At 42.0% G+C, this 25,061-nt stretch overlaps 1 protein-coding gene across 5 annotated transcripts in view; it reads right to left on the reverse strand.

Annotated features, from left to right (window-relative positions):
* The window catches only part of HIVEP3 (HIVEP zinc finger 3), a 560,729-nt gene that overhangs the window by 464,114 nt on the left and 71,554 nt on the right, over positions 1–25,061 (reverse strand). Inside the window, exon 2 of one of the 5 annotated variants that reach the window (XM_086382256.1) lies at positions 9,111–9,190. The exons of the other annotated variants lie outside the window; for them this stretch is intronic. The gene's annotated coding sequence lies outside the window, so the exon portion shown is untranslated. The remainder of the gene's footprint in view (positions 1–9,110; positions 9,191–25,061) is intronic. 5 annotated transcript variants of the gene reach the window in all.

A 25,061-nucleotide genomic window follows, 5' to 3' on the forward strand; every position in this document is an offset into this window, starting at 1 on the left:
GAGCACGTGCACAAATGGCAAATAGCCCAAATGTCCACCAATAGCAGAATGGTCTCTTTCACTGTATCCAATGCAATACTATAAGAAAATAAAAAAGAAGCTTATAAATATAATATTGAGGTAAAAAGCGAGACAAAAAAGAGAGCAAGCTATATGATTCTAAAGATTAAAACCAGGTAAAATTAGATGACTGTGATGTGACCCAGGATAGTGGTGATATTCAGTGGAAGCAGATAATGACTGAGAGAAGGCACAAGCAAGATTTCTGATATCAGAATATTCTAGTCTTCTTTGGGGTGGACAGTGGAGAAGTGTGTTCACTTTGTGAACTGAGCACTACAAACTGTATACCTAAGATTTGTGTAGGTATAATGCGCCTGAATAGAAAGTAACCAAAACACTCACAGTAGTTAGAAAAGTAAATTATCTGGACAACTAAACATTCCATAACAATGGGGCAAAGGGCACCTGGACTACAAGGTTCTAGAGACAATGTTCGATTGTGATTCACTCATAGCAGCTCCCTTTGGAGCTCTTATCTCTCTCTCTCTTTGGTCCCTGTCTTCCACATCCAATTTGGATTTGCAGCAAGTGATTAGATTTTTTAACAGTTTAACCCCAAAGTTAACATATTCAAGACTAAACTCTTCACCATTTGTCATTTCTCCCTTCATGCTTTCCTTCCCATAGTCTCTATCACAAATATGGGGATCATCAACTTCCTGCTGATGAAGGTATTTGGTTGGTGCAAAAGTAATTTCGGTCTTACACTGTTGACCTTTTTCGTTTGAATAAATGAGACCTTACTAATCTCTTGCAAGAAAATAACTGGACATGATGAAACGTCCAGGTAAATGAGATAAAAATTTTTGAATAAAAGCTTTAATCATGTTTTAGTCTACTTAAAATGATCTTTCTAGATGTTTGGTAACTTAAGATTCTAAAGCTGCTCCAATTTAAGCTAAGTGATGCAAGTTAATTTATATAAAAGATACTAAGACATCAATTACTAGGAAAAAATTAAAAGTATTTGAAAATATTAATGAAAATGTTTGGTATCACCTAAGATGTTCTCTATAAGAAAACAGGGTTTCTCTGGTGGCTCAGATGGTAAAGAATCTGCTTGCAATGTGGGAGACCTGGGTTCAATCCATGGGTTGAGTAGATCCCCTGAAGAAGGGAATGGCAACTCACTCCAGTATACTTGTCTAGAGAATTCCATGGACAGAGGAGCCTGGTGGCCTACAGTCCCTGGGGTCACAAAGAGTCAGACACAACTGAGCAACTAACACACTGGAATACATTCTTAAATCAAGATGGTTATATTATACATCATTTTAATGCGTACTTACTGCTTTATGGTTTTTTTGCTAATGACTTATTATTTGCTGTTTATTTTATATATTTTGGGGGTTATAGTTCAGGGTTTTATTTGGTAAACAAGAGCTGACTCGCTGGAAAAGACTCTGATGCTGGGAAAGATTGAGGGCAGGATGAGAATGGGGTGATAGAGGATGAGATGGTTGAATGGCATTATCGACTCAATGGATATAAGTTTGAGCAAACTCTGGGAGATAGTGGAAGACAGAGAAGGCTGGCATGGTGCAGTCCGTGGGATCACAAAGAGTCAGACACAACTGAGGGACTGAACGACAACAACAAAGGATAGTACATCCCCAAGGTGTGAGGGTGGCTGAATTCAAAGGAGTGGCCTCAACCGCCTCGGCTCCCTCTTCTTACACTTTTTGTCTCCTCCCCACCCCTCCACCCCGAGCCTGCCCTATGCAAATTAAGGCTAGTACCCATACCCATCATCCATCAGGAAGGAGGGGTGTTTGCTTTTTCTTCCTTTTTTTTTTTTTCACCTGACATTCCCATTCCAGTCCTAGGATTTTTCCTTTGTTTCCTTTTCATGGGCTTTCCCCTTTCTTTGTCTGTCCTTTAGCAGCTGCCATTTTGGACTCCTTTTTCTATTCTGTCTACCTAATATTCCCCCCTCAAGAGAAAGGAGGCCCAATTCTTTGGGAATAGGGGCATTGAGGTCTCTCTGGCTACTTCATGTACTTCCTGGCTACTTCTGAGCTGGGATGGCGAGGGGCATTGGGCCTCCCCCTCTTGCTAGTCTCAAGCCTCAGAGTCTTTATAGCAGTGTCAGTCTAAGGGTATATTTATTTTAGACTACGGAAATGATGTTAGACAAAAAGCAAATTCGAGCAATTTTCTTATTCAAGTTCAAAGTGTGTTATAAAACAGCAGAGACAACTCACAACACCAACAATGCATTTGGCCCAGAAACTGCTAATGAACGTAGTACAAGGTGGTTCCAAAAGTTTTGTAAAGAAGACAAGAGCCTTGAAGATGAGGAGTGTAGTGGCCGCCCATTGGAAGTTGACGACCAACTGAGAGCAATCATCGAACCTCTTAACAACTACACAAGTTGCTGAAGAACTCAACGTTGACCGTTCTACAGTCATTCAGCTTTTGAAGCCAATTGGAAAGATGAAAAAGCTCGATAAGTGATTGCCTCGTAAGCTGACCGCAAATTTAAAAAATTGTCTTTTTGAAGTTTCATCTTCTCTTATTCTATGCAGTGACAATGAACCATTTCTCCATCAGATTGTGACATGTGACCAAAAGTGGATTTTATATGACAGCTTAGTGCCTGGACTGAGAAGAAGCTCCAAAGCACTTGCCAAAGCCAAACTTGCACTAAAAAGAGTCATGATCACTGCTTGGCAGTCTGCTGCCAGTCTGATCCACGAAAGCTTTCTTAATTCCAGTGAAACCATTACATGTGAGAAGTATGCTCAGCAAATTGATGAGATGCAACAAAAACTGCAATGCCTGCAGACAGCGCTGGTCAACAGAAAGGGCCCAATTCTTCTCCATGACAACACCCAACTGCACATTGCACAACTTCAGTGCTTCAGAAGTTGAATGAAGTTTTGCCTCATCTGCCATGGTCACCTGACCTCTCACCAACTGCTACCACTTCTTCAAGCATCTTGATAACTTTTGCAGGGAAAATGCTTCCACAACCACCAGCAGGCAGAAAATGCTTTTCAAGAGTTCACTGAATCCTGAAGCACAGATTTTTACACTGCAGCAATAAACAAATGTATGTCTTGGTGAAAATGTGTTGGTTGTAATGGTTCCTATTTTGATTAATAAAGATGTGTTTGAGGCTAGTTATAATGATTTAAAATTTAAGGTCCAAAATTGCAATTATATTTGCACCAACCTAATAGAAACCTCATCCCTGGGGCAGCATTATGCAGTTTCTAGAGGTTCTCCCTCAGAAGCCTTCCTCAGGTCTATGCCCTCTTCTCCAGCCACATTGCTTTCATTTTTCCTCTTTTGTCCATTCATTCATTCATTGACCTACCGTATGTTTGTGAAATGTGGAGAGCATTCTGGTCCCTTTGAGAGGGGCTGATGATTGTGGAGGCAAGTCAGACATGACTTTCTCTTTTTTAACTTTCTATTTGCTATTGGGGTATAGTCACTTAACAAAAAATACTGTGATAGTTTCAAGTTAACAGCAAAGGAATTCAGCCATACATATACCTGTATCCACTCTCCCCCAGACTTCCCTCCCATCTAGGCTGTCACATAACATTAAGCAGAATTCCATGTGCAATACAGCAAATCCTTGTTTGTTCTCCATTCCAAACATAGCAGTGTGTACATGTCCATCACAAACTCCGTAACTATCCCTTCAACCATCCTTCCCCTCCGCCAGTAATCATAAGTTCATTCTCTAAGTTTGTGAGTCTCTTCCTGTTTATATAAATAACTTCATTTATTATATATAGAAATAACTGTTTGTATAGAAATAACTTCATTTGTATCGTTTCTATTTAGATTTCACATATTAGGATTTCACAATATCTCTCCTTCTCTGACTGACTTACTTCATTTGGTATGATAATCTCTTTGTCCATTCATGTTGCTGCAAATGGCATTATTTCATTCTTTTAATTGGCAGAGTAATATTCCATTTTATATATGTATACCACATCTTCTTTATCCAGTCCTCTGTCAATGGACATTTAGGTTCCTTCCATGCCTTGGCTATTGTAAACAGTGCTGAAAAGAACATAGGGGTGCATGTATCCTTTTGGATCACCTTTTTCTCCAGATATATGTCTAGGAATTGGATTGCAGGGTCATATGATAGCTATATTTTTATTTTAAGGAACATCCATACAGTTCTTCATAGTGGCTGTACCAATTTACATTCCCATCAACAGTGTAGAAGAGTTCCTGTCTCTCCACACCCTTTCCAGCATTTAATTTTTGTGAATTTTTTGATGAAAGCCATTCTGGTTGGGGATATTAAAGACAAGATATTAAGAAAAGGTGGCAAGAATCCACAGAAGAACTCTACGAAAAGATCTTAATGACCCAGATAACCACAATGGTGTAGTCACTCACCTAGAGCCAGATATCCTAGAGTGTGAAGTCAAGTGGGCCTTAGGAAGCATCACTATGAACAAAGCTAGTGGAGGTGATGGAATTCACACTGAACTATTTCAAATTCTAAAAGATCATGCTGTGAAAGTGCTGCATTCAATATGCCAGCAAATTTGGAAAACTCAGCAGTGGCCATAGGACTGGGAAAGGTCATTTTTCATTCCAATCCCAAAGAAAGACAATGTCAAAGAATATTCAGACTACCACACAATTGCACTCATCTCACACACTAGCAAAGTAATACCCAAAATTCTCCAAGCCAGACTTCAACAGTACGTGAGTGGAGAACTTCAAGCTGGATTTAGAAAAGGCAGAGGAACCAGAGATCAAATTGCCAACATCCGTTGGACCACAGAAAAAGCAAGAGAATTCCACAAAAATATCTACTTCTGCTTCATTGACTGCACTAAAGCTTTTGACTGTGTGGATCACAACAAACTGTGGAAAATTCTTCAAGAGATGGGGATACCATCCTTTGGGGAACAGAGGATGAGATGGTTGGATGGCATCACCAACTTGATGGACACAAGTCTGAGCAAGCTCCGGGAATTGGTGATGGACAGGGAAGCCTGGCGTGCTACAGTCCATGGGGTGGCAAAGAGTCGGATACGCCTGAGTGACTGAACTGACTAACTGATGCTGGCTGGTATGAGGTGATATCCCTTTATAGTTTTGATTTGCATTTCTCTAATAATTAGCAATGTTCAACACCTTTTCACATGCATATTGGCCATTTGTATGTTTTCTTTCAGAAATATCTATTTAGTTGTTCTGCCCATTTGTTGATTTGGTTGTTTCGAAGTTCTTAAGCATCATGAGGTATTTATAAATTTTGGAGACTAATCTTTTGTCAGTCACCTCATCTACAAGTATTTTCTCCCAATCTGTCAGTTGTTTTTGTTTTGTTTATTGTTTCCTTTGCTGTGCAAAAGTTTTTGAGTTTAAGTAGGTTTCATTTGTTTATTTTTATTTCCATTATTCTGGGAGATGAATTGAAAAAGATATTGCTGAAATTTTTGTCAGAGAGTGTCCTGGCCTATGTTTCCCTCTAGGAGTTTTATAGTGTCCAGTCTCATGTTTAGTTCTTTAACTTGCTTTGAGCTTATTTTTGTGTATGATGTTAAAGAATGATCTAATTTCATTTTTCACACGTAGCTGTCCAGTTTTCCCAGCACCATTTGTTTTAGAGATTCTTTTCAACATTGTGTAGTCTTACCTCCTTTGTCACAGATTAATTGTCCATAGATGCATGGGTTTATTTCTGGGTTTTCCATCCTGCTCCATTGATCTATATTTCTATTTTTCTGCCAGTACCATACTGCTTTGATGACTGTAGCTTTGTAGTATAGTATGAAGTCAGGGAGCCTGATTCCTTCAGCTCTGTTTTTCTTTCTCAAGATTGTTTTGCCTATTCAGGGTCTCTTGTGCCTCCACACAAATTTTGAGATTTTTTTTTTTGTTCTAGTTCTGTGAAAAAAAAAAAAATGCCACTGGTAATTTGATAGGGATTGCACTGAATCTGTAGATTGGTTTGAGTAGTATAGTCATTTTGACAATATTGATTCTTCCAATCTACAAACATGGTATGTGTGTCCATCTGTTTGTGCCTTCTTCAATTTCTTTCATCAGCATCTTATGGTTTTCAGAGTACCAGTCTTCTGTCTCCTTAGGTAGATTTATTCCCAGATACATATATTTTTGATGCCATGGTAAATGGAAGTGTTTCTTGAATTTCTCTTTCTGATCTTTTATTGTTAGTTTATAAATATGCAACAGATTTCAGTGCATTAATTTTGTAACCTGAAACTTTACCAAATTCACCTGGACTCTAATTGCTTCCTACATAGATGAAACTTTCTACACAGTCTCACCAACAAGCTTCCTCCTCAATTCAATCTTCCTTCTGCACTGCCACCAACTCACAACTCCCTTCTCCAACATATATGTAAATATGGGCACATTGGTAAAATCCATACATACTGTTTAAGTAAGCAAGAGAAGCTCATTAAAGAAAATTTGGAAAATATATAAAGGACTATCGTTCATACTCCATCATTCATATTTCTAATACTCAAAGATTTTTAATAATGTGACCATTTTATTTATAACTTTTGAAATGATATCTCTCTCTTTAGTACACAAATCTGATCATTTTCCTCTCTTCTTGGAAGGGATCAAGTTATTCCACCCACTAAGGGACAGTGGTCATGGCCTGTGGATGCAGATGTTCTGAGCCACCCTGTCTCTGGTCACACCATCCCCAATGTCCACAGGGCCCTTCCCTCTTCATTCTTCAACTCTCCATCCTTAAACACCTTTCAAGGCCAGGTTAAAGATCACACTTCTACTAGACTCTACGTACGTGACGCCTGTCACAACATGCTGTAACTGTGTGGGAAGCAGCGTTAATGCTGACTCTGGAGTCAGACTGCCTGGGTTCAAGTCAGATCTGTGACTTGCCAGGTATGTAACTGCGTCAATTATTTACTCTGTCTTTGCCTCAGCCTCAGGGATAAAAGGATAAAAAACTAGAACTCCATTCAGAGTAATTCTACGAAGACTAAATGAGGTGATCTTGTCACTTAGCACGATGCCAGGCACATAATAAGTCCTCAGAACGTTACTTATTATCATTGTCAAATGTCTGTCTCCTCCCCCTACACCACGCACATCCTACAGGAAGGATTTCTTTTCCGTCTTTTTACCTCCTGCCTATGCTCAGTTTGAAGTGATTTATAAATGTATGAGAAATAAATGAATGATCTGTCAAATCTTCCTGACATATACTCTTGCTATACATACTCCCATAGTGAAAAAAAGAGGGGAAGGAAGATGGGGAGAAAAAGGAAGAAGAAGAGACAAAAGATGAGAAGAAGCAGGAGAGGGAGAGGGAGAAGGGAGAGAAGAGGGAGGAAAAGAGGAAGGAAGAAGAAGAGGGGAAGGCAGAGGAAGAAGAGGAGGTGAGGAGGAGAAAGGGGACGAGGAAGAGGAAGTGGAAATAAAGTGGAAAGGAGGAGGAAGAAACAAATGCGAGCAAGGAATTTTTTTATTAATTTATTAATTAGTAATCAATTTATTTACTAATATTTTAATTGGAGGATAATTACTTTACAATACGGTGATGGTTTTTGCCATACATTGACATGAATTGACACTACTAACAATGGTATCTGAGTTTTGTGTGCACAGAAAACAGGCAGCAGCCAGCACAGTACTCCAGCTCGCCTCTTGCTGCTAACCCCTTGAAACTCAGGAATACATTCATCCTTAAGCTTAGTACAAAACTCCACACTACATTCTGGACCCTGGGACAACCAAATTGTATAACCAGGACTCTTCCCAGAGAGCAGGCCCTTAGATAGATTCAAGTCTACCACGACTGAACAGGGCCTCCCAAGGAAATTCTGGGTCAGCTGGGGAAGAAGAAGGCACGGCAAGCATCCTGTGGAGGGCATAATCTCATCCTCACGTGACTGGGGACGGATGTAGCACTATATGTGCGGAATATTTTAAGGTTCCCTTGCAGCAGAAGTAGCTTGGCAAAATCTGCTTTTACTGACTCCAGATATCCTGGCTTCTACTTCTATTCCAGATGCAGTGATAAATCCCCAAGAAATCATAAGTGGTTTCTACCATACATAAAAGTACAGAAAGCCTTTGTTTTTCTGATTAGGGAGACTACATAAATTTTTAACTGATTATTAAGAAATAAATGCCAACCTTTGCAGAAAAAATACATTTCTCTCTGTCTCTGATTGAGTATCAAAGAGGCCTTCAGGGCCTTCACCCTGGCTGAGGCCTGATGGTTTCATGCCAGGTGTGGGGGCCGGTTCCATGCCAACAGCTGTTCTCAAGGGCAGTTCACTCATCACCAGAGGCCCGGAGTCTCTGAGCCAGGGGTCACAGTCCTCAGGGGTCAAAATCCACAGAAAGAACACACGCCTTCCTGGTGGCTGGCAGCACCACTGGCTTGCAGATTTTTGCAAAACCATTAAGCCGTGGACTTGGAAGGCAGTAAGGCCTGAGTTTGAATTCCAGCTCTACCACTTACTAGCTATGTGGCCCCGGGGCGAGTTGCCTCATCTCTCTAAATCTGAGTTTCCTCATTTGTGAAATGGGGATAATAATAGCATTCACCCTTGAGGGTGGTGGTTAGGATTAAACAGATAATGCGTAGAAAGGATGCAGGACAGCACTTGAACACACAGGCACACTCGCTAAATGACAGCTACTGTTACTATTATTTAGGAATCATTTTCTCAGCCTCCAGATTTTTTTCTCTAGTGCTTCCACTGAGACAGAAAGTCAAATCTGAGGCTGAGGATGCAGAATTGGAAATGATAATAATAGCAGACTGTTAGGAGCATTGACAACCCACTCCAATATTCTTGCTGGAGAATCCCAGGGACAGGGAAGCCTGGTGGGCTGCCGTCTATGGGGTCGCACAGAGTCGGACACGACTGAAACGACTCAGTAGCAGCAGCAGGAGCATTGACAATGTTCCAGGCACTGTATAGGTGACATTTACATATTTTCTCTGGGTTAATCCTCACAACAATATATCATCCAAGTACTACCACGGACCCCATTTTACGGAGGGGTGTAAGATTACTCAAGGGCATACAATTACTCACCTTGAGGAGAGGGTGAGAGAGGAGATAGTTCCCTGGGCTGAGCGGTATGGGCAGGGAAGTTGGAGTGGTTCTTTAAAAAACTGTGGTGGAAAGGAAAGGGAATATTACAAAGTGCCTCTGTGGGTTGCGAATCCGTTTCCTTTAATGTTCTTTCAGAGTCACAAGTTTAGATTGGAATTCCTTTTTAATTAGTGGCTCCATCGTTGTTTTGAGATCACCTAAGTGAAAAAGTTGGCTTAAAGCTCAGCATTCAGAAAACGAAGATCATGGCATCCGGTCCCATCACTTCATGGGAAATAGATGGGGAAACAGTGGAAATGGTGTCAGACTTTATTTTCTAGGCTCCAAAATCACTGCAGATGGTGACTGCAGCCATGAAATTAAAAGACACTTACTGCTTGGAAGGAAAGTTATGACCAACCTAGATAGCATATTCAAAAGCAGAGACATGACTTTGCCAACAAAGGTTCGTCTAGTCAAGGCTATGGTTTTTCCTGTGGTCATGTATGGATGTGAGAGTTGGACTATGAAGAAGGCTGAGCACCGAAGAATTGATGCTTTTGAACTGTGGTGTTGGAGAAGACTCTTGAGAGTCCCTTGGACTGCAAGGAGATCCGACCAGTCCATTCTGAAGGAGATCAGCCCTGGGGTTTCTTTGGAAGGAATGATGCTGAAATTCCAGTACTTTAGCCACCTCATGGGAAGAGTTGACTCATTGGAAAAGACTCTGATGCTGGGAGGGATTGGGGGCAAGAGGAGAAGGGGACGACAGAGGATGAGATGGCTGGATGGCATCACTGACTCGATGGACGTGACTCTGAGTGAACTCCGGGAGTTGGTGATGGACAGGGAGGCCTGGCGTGCTGAGATTCATGGGGTCGCAAAGAGTCGGACACGACTGAGCGACTGATCTGATCTGATCTGATCTGAATTCCAAAGGGCAGGGTTAAGCAGGAGGGAAGGACTTTCACCAAAATTGTAAGTAGTCTCCTACCATGGTAAAAACTCAATTTCAAGCCAACCTGACCAATAACCTCCCTACAGTCGGAACAGCGCCCTGCAGTGCGGGGTACATCCTAGACGGGAGAAGAGCTAACTGAGGCCTCCAGAGACTCAGCTACACTCAACCACAGAGATACTCCCCAAGTTCCTCCCAGGGCACAGCTCCTTTCCGTTCTTTCATTCCCCCACCTCACCCCCTCTTTAATAATGAATGTGTGACTCAGAGGTTTAATGAGTTACCAGGAGAAGTTCACCAGAAGGGAAACCCATTGAGTAAACGCATAATTAAAATTACGAATGGACAGAGGAATACAATCATTGCAGGAGATGGGGAGTACACAGGAATGACTCAGGGGTTAGGCTGGTTAGAAAAGGGCCTCTGGGACTTAAATTATTTCTGATGACGATCTGGAAATGAAAGGAAAATTCTGGAACCCTTCCACACTCAAAAGAGACAGAGGAGCCACCCGGGATCCCTTCCTTCCCTCCTCAAATGATCTAGATTGGTAGCCAGGAGTCACTTCCAGCAGAAGTTGAAAATAGCAAAGGCTGAATTCACCAAGGGAGTCATTATCCCTTTGGTGCTAACAGCACAAGGCTCTAGCATCAATTACTTCCCTGGTGTAAATATCCTGCAGGAAATTATAAGTTAGGAGAACATGAAAAGCTAAGGCAGCATCACACTGGATTTTCTCTCTTGAGCTCAAACCTAGAAATATTCTGTATCTGTGGACGCCTGGCTGGGGAGAGAAACCAGGCAAGATGACCATGTTCTGCCTTTAGGAGAAGGAGGCTGAGCTGTGGTAGTCTGCAGAAGAGTACGTACTAGTCTGTAGCCAACAATCTATTCTTGTATGGTCAGGAGGAGATAGAATAGTCCAGGGGGCTATGAGTTCTTAGGAGAAATGTGGGCTGATCTGAAACAAGAACTCAAAGACTCCTTGTGTCAGGATCTCTAAAATGAAAGCAACAGAAAGCAGGTTCTACCTTTGACTATTTCAGGAGCTTCTGTAACTGCAGCCACTCCAGGTCGGCTATGCTAATACACCAGAGGTACAAATTCATGCCAAACATCAATCTAAGTATGATATCTTAGTGTCTTGTTCCCATGCAAGTGTGCTCGGCGTTCATAGAGCGCCAAGGCTACTCTATTTTTTCTTCTAGAACACAGAGCAATTGCTTTGGCAAGGTGGAGGGGCGTGAACAACTCAAAAGTATTTCCACTAATGGTAATAAAAAGAGATACGGGCCTAAAAGGTATGTATAGAGTTGAAAAGTCATTTTTATTTTTGTTTAATTATACAGTGGCACAGTTTTTAAGTAGTACTTGAAACAAATTACTAAAGCTATAATATCAACTTTGAAGGAAAGGGAAGGTCCTCTTGCTTTTGTGTTTTGTCATTTACATACATTTTCCAAATGGCTTTCTCTGTGTTCAGGTTGACAGGAAGTGAATCCCTCAGATTGTCAAAAAGCCTTTCAAGGGGTGGGGAAGGGGGCTGAAATTTTCTTTTAGTCAAAAGAAACCTATATCCATTTTGTAAAAGAAAAATAAAACATATGTACATATATATGTGTGTGTGCACACATATATATGTACATATGTTTTATTTATTTTTTTTTTATCAAGACCATCCCCATGGAAAAGATATGCAAAAAAGCAAAATGGCTGTCTGGGGAGGCCTTACAAATAGCTGTGAAAAGAAGAGAAGCGAAAAGCAAAGGAGAAAAGGAAAGATATAAGCATCTGAACGCAGAGTTCCAAAGAATAGCAAGAAGAGATAAGAAAGCCTTCTTCAGTGATCAATGCAAAGAAATAGAGGAAAACAACAGAATGGGAAAGACTAGATATCTCTTCAAGAAAATTAGAGATACCAAAGGAACATTTCAGGCAAAGATGGGCTCGATAAAGGACAGAAATGGTATGGACCTAACAGAAGCAGAAGATATTAAGAAGAGATGGCAAGAATACACAGAAGAACTGTACAAAAAAGATCTTCACGACAAAGATAATCACGATGGTGTGATCACTGACCTAGAGCCAGACATCCTGGAATGTGAAGTAAAGTGGGCCATAGAAAGCATCACTACGAACAAAGCTAGTGGAGGTGATGGAATTCTAGTTGAGCTATTCCAAATCCTGAAAGATGATGCTGTGAAAGTGCTGCACTCAATATGCCAGCAAACTTGGAAAACTCAGCAGTGGCCACAGGACTGTAAAAGGTCAGTTTTCATTCCAATCCCAAAGAAAGGCAATGCCAAAGAATGCTCAAACTACCGCACAATTGCACTCATCTCACACGCTAGTAGAGTAATGCTCAAAATTCTCCAAGCCAGGCTTCAGCAATCCGTGAACCGTGAACTTCCTGATGTTCAAGCTGGTTTTAGAAAATGCAGAGGAACCACAGATCAAATTGCCAACATCCACTGGATCATCGAAAAAGCAAGAGAGTTCCAGAAAAACATCTATTTCTGCTTTATTGACTATGCCAAAGCCTTTGACTGTGTGGATCACAATAAACTGTGGAAAATTCTGAAAGAGATGGGAATACCAGACCACCTGATCTGCCTCTTGAGAAATTTGTATGCAGGTCAGGAAGCAACAGTTAGAACTGGACATGGAACAACAGACTGGTTCCAAATAGGAAAAGGAGTTCGTCAAGGCTGTATAATGTTACCCTGCTTATTTAACTTCTATGCAGAGTACATCATGAGAAATGCTGGGCTGGAAGAAGCACAAGCTGGAATCAAGATTGCCAGGAGAAATATCAATAATCTCAGATATGCAGATGACACCACCCTTATCGCAGAAAGTGAAGAGGAACTAAAGAGCCTCTTGATGAAAGTGAAAGTGGAGAGTGAAAAAGTTGGCTTAAAGCTCAACATTCAGAAAACAAAGATCATGGCATCTGGTCCCATCACTTCATGGGAAATAGATGGGGAAACAGTGGAAACAGTGGCAGACTTTATTTTGGGGGGCTCCAAAATCACTGCAGATGGTGACTGCAGCCATGAAATTAAAAGACGCTTACTCCTTGGAATGAAAGTTATGACCAACCTAGATAGCATATTCAAAAGCAGAGATATAACTTTGCCAACAAAGGTTCGTCTAGTCAAGGTTATGGTTTTTCCTGTGGCCATGTATGGATGTGAGAGTTGGACTGTGAAGAAGGCTGAGCGCCAAAGAATTGATGCTTTTGAACTGTGGTGTTGGAGAAGACTCTTGAGAGTCCCTTGGACTGCAAGGAGATCCAACCAGTCCATTCTGAAGGAGATCAGCCCCAGGATTTCTTTGGAAGGAATGATGCTAAAGCTGAAACTCCAGTACTTTGGCCACCTCATACAAAGAGTTGACTCATTGGAAAAGACTCTGATGCTGGGAGGGATTGGGGACAGGAGGAGAAGGGGATGACAGAGGATGAGATGGCTGGATGGCATCACTGACTCGATGGACATGAGTCTGGGAGAACTCCGGGAGTTGGTGATGGACAGGGAGGCCTGGCGTGCTGCGATTCATGGGGTCGCAAAGAGTCGGACACGACTGAACGACTGAACTGAACTGATACATATATATACACACAGACACACTTAGAAGGTAAACTTACATGTGAAATTAATTATATTAGCATGGAAGGATCCAGTGATTTATTTTTCTTTACTCAATAAAGTAAGGGAAATCATTTATGTTTTTACCATCCTTTCTAAAAATTTACCTCCCAATAATCCATAAGCCACTATAAACGAAAGTTAAAAAAAAAGTCTTACATCCCAAGAAAAGTTAAATTTTTGCCATAAAAATCTTTATGCAGGTAACTAAAAGTCCATTCCATCAAAGCAAGTGGAATACTATCCAAAATTGTATTACACTAATCTTGATCCAATCCCCAAACAGTCATTAATTCTGTAAAACACTGCTAAACAAGTAGGTAGGAGTTTCTCATCCATAGTTGCCAATAAATATAAAATATATTTTGCACAGCCCTAGTCTGATACAGCGGAACAAAGTGGGGGCTCTGGAGCCAAGCCATTTGGGGTCAAGTCCTGGTTCCCACATACAAACAGCTCAGGCAAGTGAATGAAGCTCTCTGAGCCAACCATGTCCTTAATGTTCTAGTCCATCTGCAAGTACCTGGGAGAACTCACCATTCAAGGACAAACTGGGCAAACAGAGAAAAGTTCAAGATGCAGTCATCCTATTGTCTAGATTGGACACAGAAAACTCAGAAGGGTAGTGGAGGAGAAGGGTTTTAGAAGGGTTTGTTCATGGTTCAGATCTATTTTTAGCTAAGGGATAAGATGAATACCTAAAAGGTTATAATACAATGAAAAAATCCTCCCAGATTTAGCCAGCTCATAGTCTGAATCACTCCCTGAGTCAGGGCAGGACACAACACCAGCCCCTGTCCTTGAACAGTACAGTTACCTGAGTCAGAGCCTATTCTGAAAAGCTAAAACTGATCTACATCTGGCATTTCAAGGGCAAGCCAGTTTACCCACATGCAATCAACCACTGCAAGGAGATCCAACCAGCCCAATCTGAAGGAGATCAGCCCCGGGATTTCCTTGGAAGGAATGATGCTAAAGCTGAAACTCCAGTACTTTGGCCACCTCACGCGAAGAGTTGACTCATTGGAAAAGACTCTGATGCCGGGAGGGATTGGGGGCAGGAGGAGAAGGGGACGACAGAGGATGAGATGGCTGGATGGCATCACTGACTCGATGGACGTGAGTCTGAGTGAACTCCGGGAGTTGGTGATGGACAGGGAGGCCTGGTGTGCTGCGATTCATGGGGTCGCAAAGAGTCGGACATGACTGAGCGACTGATCTGATCTTATCTGAATCAACCACAGGTGACTTTTCCTTCTGTGCATAGATGCCATGGAAATCGGTCTGAAAGCACAGAAGAGGCAACATGGTTCCACGGAAATGGTGCCTACAAACTCCTGAGCCACCGTGCACTGGCTCCAAGACCTCGAAAAATTATTTACCTCCTCTGAACATACGTTTCTCATCTGTATAATGGGAGGCATAGAAGGCTACTAGTTTTCAGAGTTGCCCAGGAATGTGCTGGGGCAGTTTCATGAATGGAGCCACCATGATGACAGGAACATAGGCTACACATGTGTCCAACATACAGGCTCCCACTCTCCAAGCCTTCTCTAGCTACTCTGCTGCTAAATGTTCAATCTGCCGAACATAAAGGCCAGTACTGGGCCCCCAACATGGTATGTCCTTAGAGGAGACCAACTGGCTAGTTGGCAATGAGTTGCTTCCCTTCTATCTTGAAAAGGGTAATATTTCAACTTTCTGATTGTCAAATATTCTAGATATGAATTTACTTTTCCTGCCTGTAGGCCTCAGCCATCACCATCATCCAAGGATTCGAAAGCCTGATCCTGCATAAATTCACTTTGGACAAAGAAATCACTCTGCAGCGAAGAAGGTGCACATGGGCACAGGATTGTGTGGCCCTCTGGTCCCACTACTTAGCAATCCTTCAGAAACTGCTGGCGTGCCAGAACACTGCAATAACCGTGGCAGCACAGCTAAGGTGTAAGCTTAGACATTATACCTGCACAGATGAGACACTATTTGGGGGGAGGCAGCATATGATGGCAGATTTTATTTTCTTGGGCTCCAAAATCACTGTGGATGGTGACAGGAGACATGAAATGAAGAGACACTTGCTCCTTGGAAGAAAAGCTATGACAAACCTACATAGCACATTAAAAAGCAGAGACCTCGCTTGGCCGGCAGAGATGCGTAAAGTCAAAGCTATGGTTTTCCCAGTAGTCGTGTATGGTTATAAGAGTTGGACCATAAAGAAGGCTGAGAACTGAAGAATTGATGCTTTTGAATTATGGTTCTGGAGAAGACTCTTGAGAGTCCCTTGGACATCAAGGAGATCAAACCAGTCAGTACTAAAGGAAATAAACCTTGAATATTCATTGAAAGGACTGATGCTGAAGCTGAAGCTTCAATTCTTTGGCCACCTGATGTGAAGAGCCAACTCATTGGAAAAGACTCTGATGCTAGGAAAAATTGAGGGCAGGAGGAGAAGGGGGTGACAGAGGATGAGATGGTTGGATGGCATCACTGACTCAATGGACATGAGTCTGAGCAAACTCCAGGAGACAGTGAAGGACAGGGAGGACCAGCATACTGCAGTCCATTGAATCACAAACTGTAGGACACAACTGAGTGACTGAACAACATACACTTTAAATAAGAGCCATAATATGGGGCTTGATCCCAATGAACAGAATATAGGTCTGGGAGCCAAGAGAGGCAGAGTGAGAGTAACCCTACTCACTAAAACTCCCAGTAGCACTTGTGAAATCTGTGTTTATATTTAACAGTTTAGCCTTTGTGGGTCTTAGAGATGCTTCCATCACAGGACACAGTTTCTGCTAAAATTAAAGCTATAAACAAAGCTATAGCTGCTGCCTGCCTGGTTACTCTTGGTTATGCATTCCTAAAGCAGAGAAAGAAATTGAGTTGTGTTACTGGCAAGGGGGTTTGACCATGACCATCATAAGAAAGTCGTGATGCTGCTATATAACAGGACAGAAAGGAATATGGATGATATGTGATAGCCTGACAGATGATCCACAGAGTATGTCTTGGTATGTCAATGCCCAACCTTAACTGCACATTGTCAAGTACATCAACCACTGCCTGACAAGGGCATGGTAACCAGAGGCTCAGACCCCTCAGGGATGACTCACTTTACCAGACAAGCCACCTTAATCAGCAGATGTGCTAGCCAAGGGAGGAAATTTTAGAAAGGATAGCAGACAAGGGAGATGATGGGTCCAAGTTAGAGTCTCAGGACCCACCACAACAATGGAAGCTGTAGTTTATCCCACTAACCCCCAAATTCTGACCAAGAAGAATCCTGAACAAGGTGTGAGAGGACAGAGTAAACTTAAAGTAAGAACCAGTGGATCTGAATGGTACAAGGTGCAAGGATCTGAATGGTACAGTGCGGCAGACACTACTGGTGTCCCCTCCGATCCCCATTCACCAGCAGGTCTACCCATCCTCCTGCTACAGGTGTTGGCTGCTTATGGGTCACACCTGTACCCCTCTCTAGAGGATTCTTCTTAGCTAATGGGAGCTGCCTTTTCTAGAAATGCATTTCCTTGCTCCCTGAAGGGATACCCGTGACTGAATGATGCAGGGAAATAAAAGTTCAACCCCTTTGCCTCAAGGTAGTAAATACTCTATAGTACAATTCACACTCTAGAGCTTCTTCCTCATGGAGTTAAGTTCTTAGTTCAGGCTGATATAACAAGGTCCCATAGACTGATAACTTACCAGTTCAGTTCAGTCGCTCAGTCGTGTCCAACTCTTTGTGACCCCATGAACCACAGCATGCCAGGCCTCCCTGTCCATCATCAACTCCCGGAGTCCACGCAAACCCATGTCCATCGAGTCGGTGATGCCATCCAACCATCTCATCCTCTGTCGTCCCCTTCTCCTCCTGCCCCCAATCTTTCCCAGCACCAGGGTCTTTTCCAATGAGTCAGCAATAACTTATAAACTACAGAAATTGATTTCTCACATCTCTGGGAGTCCAAGATCAGGGTGCTACATGGTTGTGTTCTGATGAAACACAACTTGTAACTCCTTAACAAGTTAAAGACTGCTTTTTTCCTATATCCTCATATGGCGGGACAAAAAGCTAGAACACTCTCTGGAACCTCATTATAAACGCATTCCCAACCATCATGATGATGATTAAATTACCCCCCTCCCCAAAGCCCCATTCCTAATATCATCACATTAAGGGTTAGGATTTCAACATATGAGCTGGGGGAACACAAACTTTCAGTCCTTAACATAAGCTGAAGCCAGACTTCTTCCAAATCCAGCACTAGTTTCTTCCTGTCCTACGCTGCTTCTCTCATCCCATTAGGCGTTTCATAAGAGCAATCCCTCAATAAATCTCTTGCACATGCTCCCATCTCACCATGCTTCTGGGTACCCAACCTAGTAGAGCTATCCAGTGTACATTTCTGTGCATCATCCCACATGCTTGCAGGCTAAGTCGCTTCGGTCGTGTCCAGCGCTCTGTGACCCTATGGACTGCAGCCCTCCAGGCTCCTCTATCCATGGGATTCTCCAGGTGAGAATACTGGAGTGGGTTGCCACACCGTCCTCCAGGGAATCTTCCCAAGTCAGGGATTGAACCTGCATCTCTTATGTCTCCTGCACTGGCAGGTGGGTTCTTAACAGCTAGTGATACCTGGGAAGCCGTGTGCATTCCACATAAAATCCTAAAGACATAAGATAGTCTAGGTTTGTGTTTAGCAAATATCTACTCTCCTCTCCTCCACTGTGGGCAGAGAATCCCATCTGCTCCACTGCAGCAGACTATATTTTCCAAAAATAGCTGCAGCACTGTATCCCATCCCTCATGTGCTTCTTACAATGTAACCTTAACACCCTTTGAATCAAGAGTTGGGAACTGTATCTCTTCCCCTTGAATGTGGGCAGGCTTTCGTGACCGTTTTAACCAAACAAGAGCGGCAGAAGTGATGCTATGTGACTTCCAAGGCTGGTCAGAAAGAACAGCGTAGCTTCCACTTGGTTCTCCAGAACAATTGTGCTAGAGTTCTAAGCCTCCTTGTGAGCAGTCTGACAGCCCTTCAGTCACCAAGCTGAGAAAGGCCAAGCTAGCCCATAGAGAAAGATCATGTGCAGAAGCCTAAGAATAATGGCCAGCCCCCTCTTATGCCAACCCCAAGCATCTTCAGGCTGCAACTGTACCAGTGACCCTGAGCCAGGACCACCCAGTGGAACCCTTCCTGAATTCCTGACCCAGAGGAACCATGAGAAACAATAAAATGATTGCTACTACTTAAGCCACTATGGTTTAGGAAAATTTTTTCCATAGCAATAGTAACCAGGATACCTACTGATACTGAGCTTAGTCACATCACTTGTTTTGGCCAATGGGATTTTGCATCTTGTACTTCTGCCATCATCAGAAGAAGAGCATGTCTTGGGTGCAAACAAGTCACAGATACAAGAAAAGTGAGAGATGTGTGTAGCAGACATAAACAAAACATGCAACCTATAGCCAGTCCAGATTAGTTTAACTTTAGCCAAACTGACTTGCAGATGCATGAATGAGAAATAAATGCTTATAGCTCTAGGCCACTGAGATTTTGTGGGATTTTTGTTGTTGTTGTTGTTGTTATATAGCATGATGGCAATAACTGATCCAAGAGGAAAGAGGAAAACATTCCCTGTTCCCAAGAATAGGCTACTTCATAATTTGTAATTAAAGGGGCTTCATGATGATTATTAATACCAGATCAGATCAGATCAGATCAGTCACTCAGTCGTGTCCAACTCTTTGCGACCCCATGAATCGCAGCACGCCAGGCCTCCCTGTCCATCACCAACTCCCAGAGTTCACTCAGACTCACATCCATCGAGTCAGTGATGCCATCCAGCATCCTCTGTCGTCCCCTTCTCCTCCTGCCCCCAATCCCTCCCAGCATCAGAGTCTTTTCCAATGAGTCAGCTCTTCGCATGAGGTGGCCAAAGTACTGGAGTTTCAGCTTTAGCATAGCAGCATTTTCCAATAACACACTTATCCTGAAATTTCAATATTCCTCTCCTTTCATTTCAACTAAGCCCAATTGGTGATATAGGTCCCTTTTCTGAGGCCCTAAAGACATGTAACAAATGACCTCAAGGGCTTTCATTAATCAGCCTCCATAGAATGAAATGTTGTCAGGTGCCCTGAGTGCCTGAAAAAGAGGACAATGGATAGACAGAAAATCTCCTCAGCAGCCATTACCTAGAATGAGAGGCAACAGAAGCCAAGAGTTAATTTATAAGTCCCTTGAGATAAGAGATCAGAAATCCCTTCAAAAAGGGACAGATAGTGATCCATCCAAGAATAGTTATAAGTAAAAAGCACCAATGATTCATTTAAGCCAGGAATATAGAAAATAAACTTAAACCTAAAAGAGAAAGGACTGTAGATATTTACCCATACATGATCAGGACCAAAGTGAAGAGCCATGCAAAACAAGAAGAGGAACCAGGGGCCAGGTGTCCAGACGAAAGTAGACGTCAAATCCGGGGCTTATTCAGGGTCAGTCTTGGCTATGAGGGCTCAGCTTTCCTGGGTCCAGTGATCCAAATGAATATTTGAAGATAATTCACAATATACAAAGAATAATCATTATCTAGTGCCTTTTTAAAATGGAATATAAATTGATTGGGAAAGGAAATTTCATATCAAATTATTCAACAACTCATGTGTTGGTGTTAATGTTAATTTCACATTAGCCTTGTTGTTAATCAAAACTGTATTTACTGAGTATCCCTGGGGCTTCACTGGACCATGAGTATATGAAAGTAATTATGTATCTTTCTGCTTCCCTGGTGGCTCAGAGGATAAAGCGTCTGCCTCCAATGTGGGAGACCCGGGTTCAATCCCTGGGTCGGGGAAGATCCCCTGGAGAAGGAAATGGTAACTCACTCCAATATTCTTGCCTGGAGAATCCCATGGATGGAGAAGCCTGGTAGGCTACAGTCCTGGGGTCGCAAAGAGTCGGACATGACTGAGCGACTTCACTTTCACTTTTCTCTAGTCCATAAAGTGGGACCAGATGGGATACTGAAACTCTTACTCATTTTTGAACAACTTTAGATACTGACTCTGGGATACTGACTTGAGTCTACATTCAAACTCACTTCATCACACTAACCAGACTGGCAAATGAATTGAGACTATCAGAGTCTCTTAGAAAGTCAACCTTGAAACATTTCTAAGAGAAGGAATCACCAGAGCCTGATCTAATTCAGATCAACCATTTTATTATGACCACCCTAGATCTGGAGGCCCACAAAACCCACCGTTTCAGGATTTCTCAATACCAGCACGACTGACATTCTGAACCAAACAGCTTATTTGTGGGGGCCTCTCCTGTTCACTGCTTGATGTTTATTTAGTAGTATCCTTGGCATCTACCAACTAGACGCCAGTAGCCCTTCACCCCAGCCACTGGCTGTCACAGCCAAAAATGTCTCCAAACATTGCCAAATATCCCATCGGGCAAAATCTCTCCAGTTGATGACCAGTGCCTCAGTGTGGCCTAGCCATAAAGGCCCAGCTTCCTATGGATGAAAGAGAAGCAAAAGTCTTTAAGATTTAAGGGGATCATCAGTTAGACAAGGTTATATTATAGCACCGGTTCTCAAAATTTTTTGTCTGCCTAGTAGATTCAAATTCACAAGTGTAACACTTTCATGGACATATTCAGATTCTGACATACTATGACTGTAGGTGAAATGCAAAACTCTACCAGTTTATTCTGACCAAAAAAGAATATTAAAATCCAAAGTGGTAAAAATTTTGTTTCTATGGATTGAACAGTGTCCCTCAAAAAAAGATATGTGGATAAAGATGGCCAATAGGCACATGAATAGATGCTCAACATCACTAATTATTAGAGAAATGCAAGTCAAAGCTATAATGATTTATCACCTCACACCAGTTAGAATGGGTGTCATCAAAAAACCTGCAAATAATAAATGGTGTAGAGGGTGTGGAGAAAAGAGAACCCTTCTACATTGTTGGTGGGAATGTAAATTAGGGTGGCCACTATGGAAAACAGTGTGAAGGTTTTTAAGAAACCTTACAGTATGGAGGTTTCTTAAAAAACTAAAAATAGAGTTGCCATCTGATCTACTAACAGCAATCCCACTCCTGGGCATATATGCAGAGGAAAGCCTAATTTGAAAAGGTACATACACCTCCATGTTCATATCAGCACTATCAACAATAGCCAAAACAACTTTAATGTCCATCAGCAGGTGAATGGATAAAGAAGATACAGTATACACGACTTCTCTAGTTGTCTGTGGTTAGGACTTCATGCTGTCACTGTCAAGGGTGCAGGGTCAACCCCTGGTTGGAGAATTAAAATCCTGCAAGCCACGCAGTATAGCCAAAAAAAAAAAAAAAGATGTGACATATATATATATATATATATATAATAGAATATAACTCTACAGGTTTCAGAGGGAGCATGACCCTCTTGACACCTTGATTTTGGACTTTTAGCCTCCAGAACTTTGGAATAATATATTTCTGTTGTTCTAAGCCACTCGGTTTGTGATACTTAACTACAGCAGCCCTATGATTTGATCTAGGAAAAACTGTAAACCTGATTTAATTTTTTAAATTTAGTGATTTCCATATGAAAACCTGCACATAGTAGTTTACAGTAACCTTATTAATAATTATCAAAATGTGGAAATAACCAGGATGTCTTTTGGTAGGTGAGTGGATAAATTGTGGTATAGCCAAACAATAGAATATTTTTCAGAACTAAAAAAAAAAGAGCTATCAAGTCATGAAAAGACATGGAAGAACATTAAACACATATTGGTAGGTGAGCAAAGCCAATCTGAAAAGGCTACATACTGTACGATTCCAACAATATGACATTCTTCCTAGAAAATGCAAAACTATGAAGACAGTGAAAAGATAAGTGGTTGCCAGGAGTCAAGGGAGGGGAGATGAACAGGCAGAGCAGGGAGGATTCTTAGGGCACTGAAAATACTTTGCATGATAGTATAGTGATGAGTATATTTCCTCATGCATTCGTCCAAACCCACAGAATGTACGAGAGTGAACCCTAAGGTACACCGTGGACTCTGGGTAATTATGCTGTATCAATGTCAGTTCATCCTTGGTAACAAATGTACCTCTCAGGTGGGGGATGTTGATAAAGGAGGCAAGGAGTATGTGGAAAATTTCTGTACCTTCCTCTCAATTTTGATGTAAACATAAAAATGCTCTAGAAAAAATTAAGTCTTTAAAAAAAAATTATGGCATATTGTGAAAACATCAACAATGTTTTACTAGTTGCAGTAAATTATTGGGTTGGCCAAAAGTTCTGTAACATTTTATGGAAAAACCCAAACTTTTTGGCTAACACAATACTTGTGTTAATAATGCAATCATAGCTGATCCAATGTACCAACGTGTCACCACACGAGAGTGAAATTTGCCACAGCACAGGATTTTGGTGTTGTGCCCCTGAGAATCAACAGGTAGAACTTATAAAAGTTATTCATTTTGGCCACATTAATAAAATCTACAACACATATACAAAGTCTAGGAATAATCTTAAGAAGATTGAGGAGGAGACTGGAAGAGAGAAGATCCAACTGCTACTGTCTTACCACTTCCCACGGTGCAAAATTCAAACTCATGAGCAGAGAATGGATGCACTTTGCAGTCCACTCACAGCCTTTTCTCTAGGCTCATCTTCGCCAAATCCTGTATCCTACCTGCTCTGTTTCATCTGAAGCTGATCCAGTGCCTCTCAAACTTTTTCAGGTCAAGGCACACTCAGAAAATAATAATCTTTGAGGGTACATGGGGATAAATAGACAAGGGTCAATAAGGAGGCAAACCCGTACCTCTTCAAGGCAGCCGGGGTCACCACAGCTCACTCTGTGCTGGGAAGTTCTGTTCTAATCCACCAGGATCGTCCCTGCCTTTGTTCTCATGTAGGAAAGCCCTACCTCTCACTGAGTCCACCTTCCTCCACTTCACAAACTGCTGTTTCTACTTCAAAATCCAGCTCAATGACCATTTCATCTCTGATGTCTTTCATACCTCAGCTGTGCCATCCCCCCTACCCCCACTGCACCCAGTACCAAGACCTATGTCATGGCTCTTGCCATCATGCTGGACTGCCGTTGGAGCCACCCACCCAGAATGTAATCTTCTGTGGTCCAGGGAAAACTGGGTCAACAGTGATCCAGCAAATATTTATTAGCCTCCTACGAGAGTCAAGGCATGGGACCAAACAGTCATAAAGATTCAAGGATGAATGAGGAAAGGGAAGGTCCCTGGCCTCCCGGAGCCCACAGTCCAATAGGGATGATGGATATTAAACTTTCACTCACACAATTAATTGTTTAATTACAACGGAGGGCATGTTTCCAAATCAATGAATGCATCTAACAAGTAGACCTGATCTATTTTGAGAGTCAAAGAAAAGTGCCTTAAATGGGTGACACATAACTGATGAGATGTGAAAGGTAAGTAGGAATTAATCAGCTGTGGGTTGAACGTGTACGAAAGCAGCACTCCATGTTCGAAACAAAGCTTTCTGGTTCTTGGCATCTTCCTATCCACAGGACCTGACTCAGGCAGATTCTAAATAAACACCTACTGAATTAAATTGTTTAAAGTGTTTGAGTATCCGAGCTGGACGGCATCACTGACTCGATGGACGTGAGTCTGAGTGAACTCCGGGAGTTGGTGATGGACAGGGAGTCCTGGCGTGCTGCGATTCATGGGGTCGCAAACAGTCGGACACGACTGAGCGACTGGACTGAACTGAACTCAAGCACTTTGTCTGTGTGTGTGTGTGTGTGTGTGTGTGTGGGCGGGGGCTGTGTGTGTTCAGTTGCTCAGACATGTCCAACTCTTTGTGGCCCCACTAACTCCACCCAAGAAGCCCCTTGTCTATAAGTGGGTTCTTTCAAATAATAATTGTTACTTTTGAAATCCTTTTCAACGATTAAAATGTAAAAGCATTGATTGAAACCTTATGATATGCAAGTGTTTAAGTGCTTAAGACATAAAGGCAAACAAGAATTTTTCATGTGAAGAAGACAGATGAAAGCCTTCTAAGTAAAGTCCACAGGAAAATCATGAAGGCAAGAAAGCAGACAGCATGGACTCTACTTCCAAAGATGTATGAGGCCTTGGTAAGGGACAAAGGCATTAGAGCATACATTAGTTATCAACTGTTGAATAAGAAATTACCCCCCAATCTGAGAAATTTACAACAATACACATTTATTATTTCCATTTCTCTGGGTCAAGAATCCAGGGCAGGTTTAGCTTGGTCTTCATTATCAGCTTTAGGGTCTCTTCAGGCTGCAATCAAGGTC

Source organism: Bos grunniens, chromosome 3, assembly GCF_055505025.1.
Source record: "Bos grunniens cultivar Pamir isolate PY7600 chromosome 3, Bosgru_T2T1.0, whole genome shotgun sequence".
Classification (NCBI taxonomy): domain Eukaryota; kingdom Metazoa; phylum Chordata; class Mammalia; order Artiodactyla; family Bovidae; genus Bos; species Bos grunniens.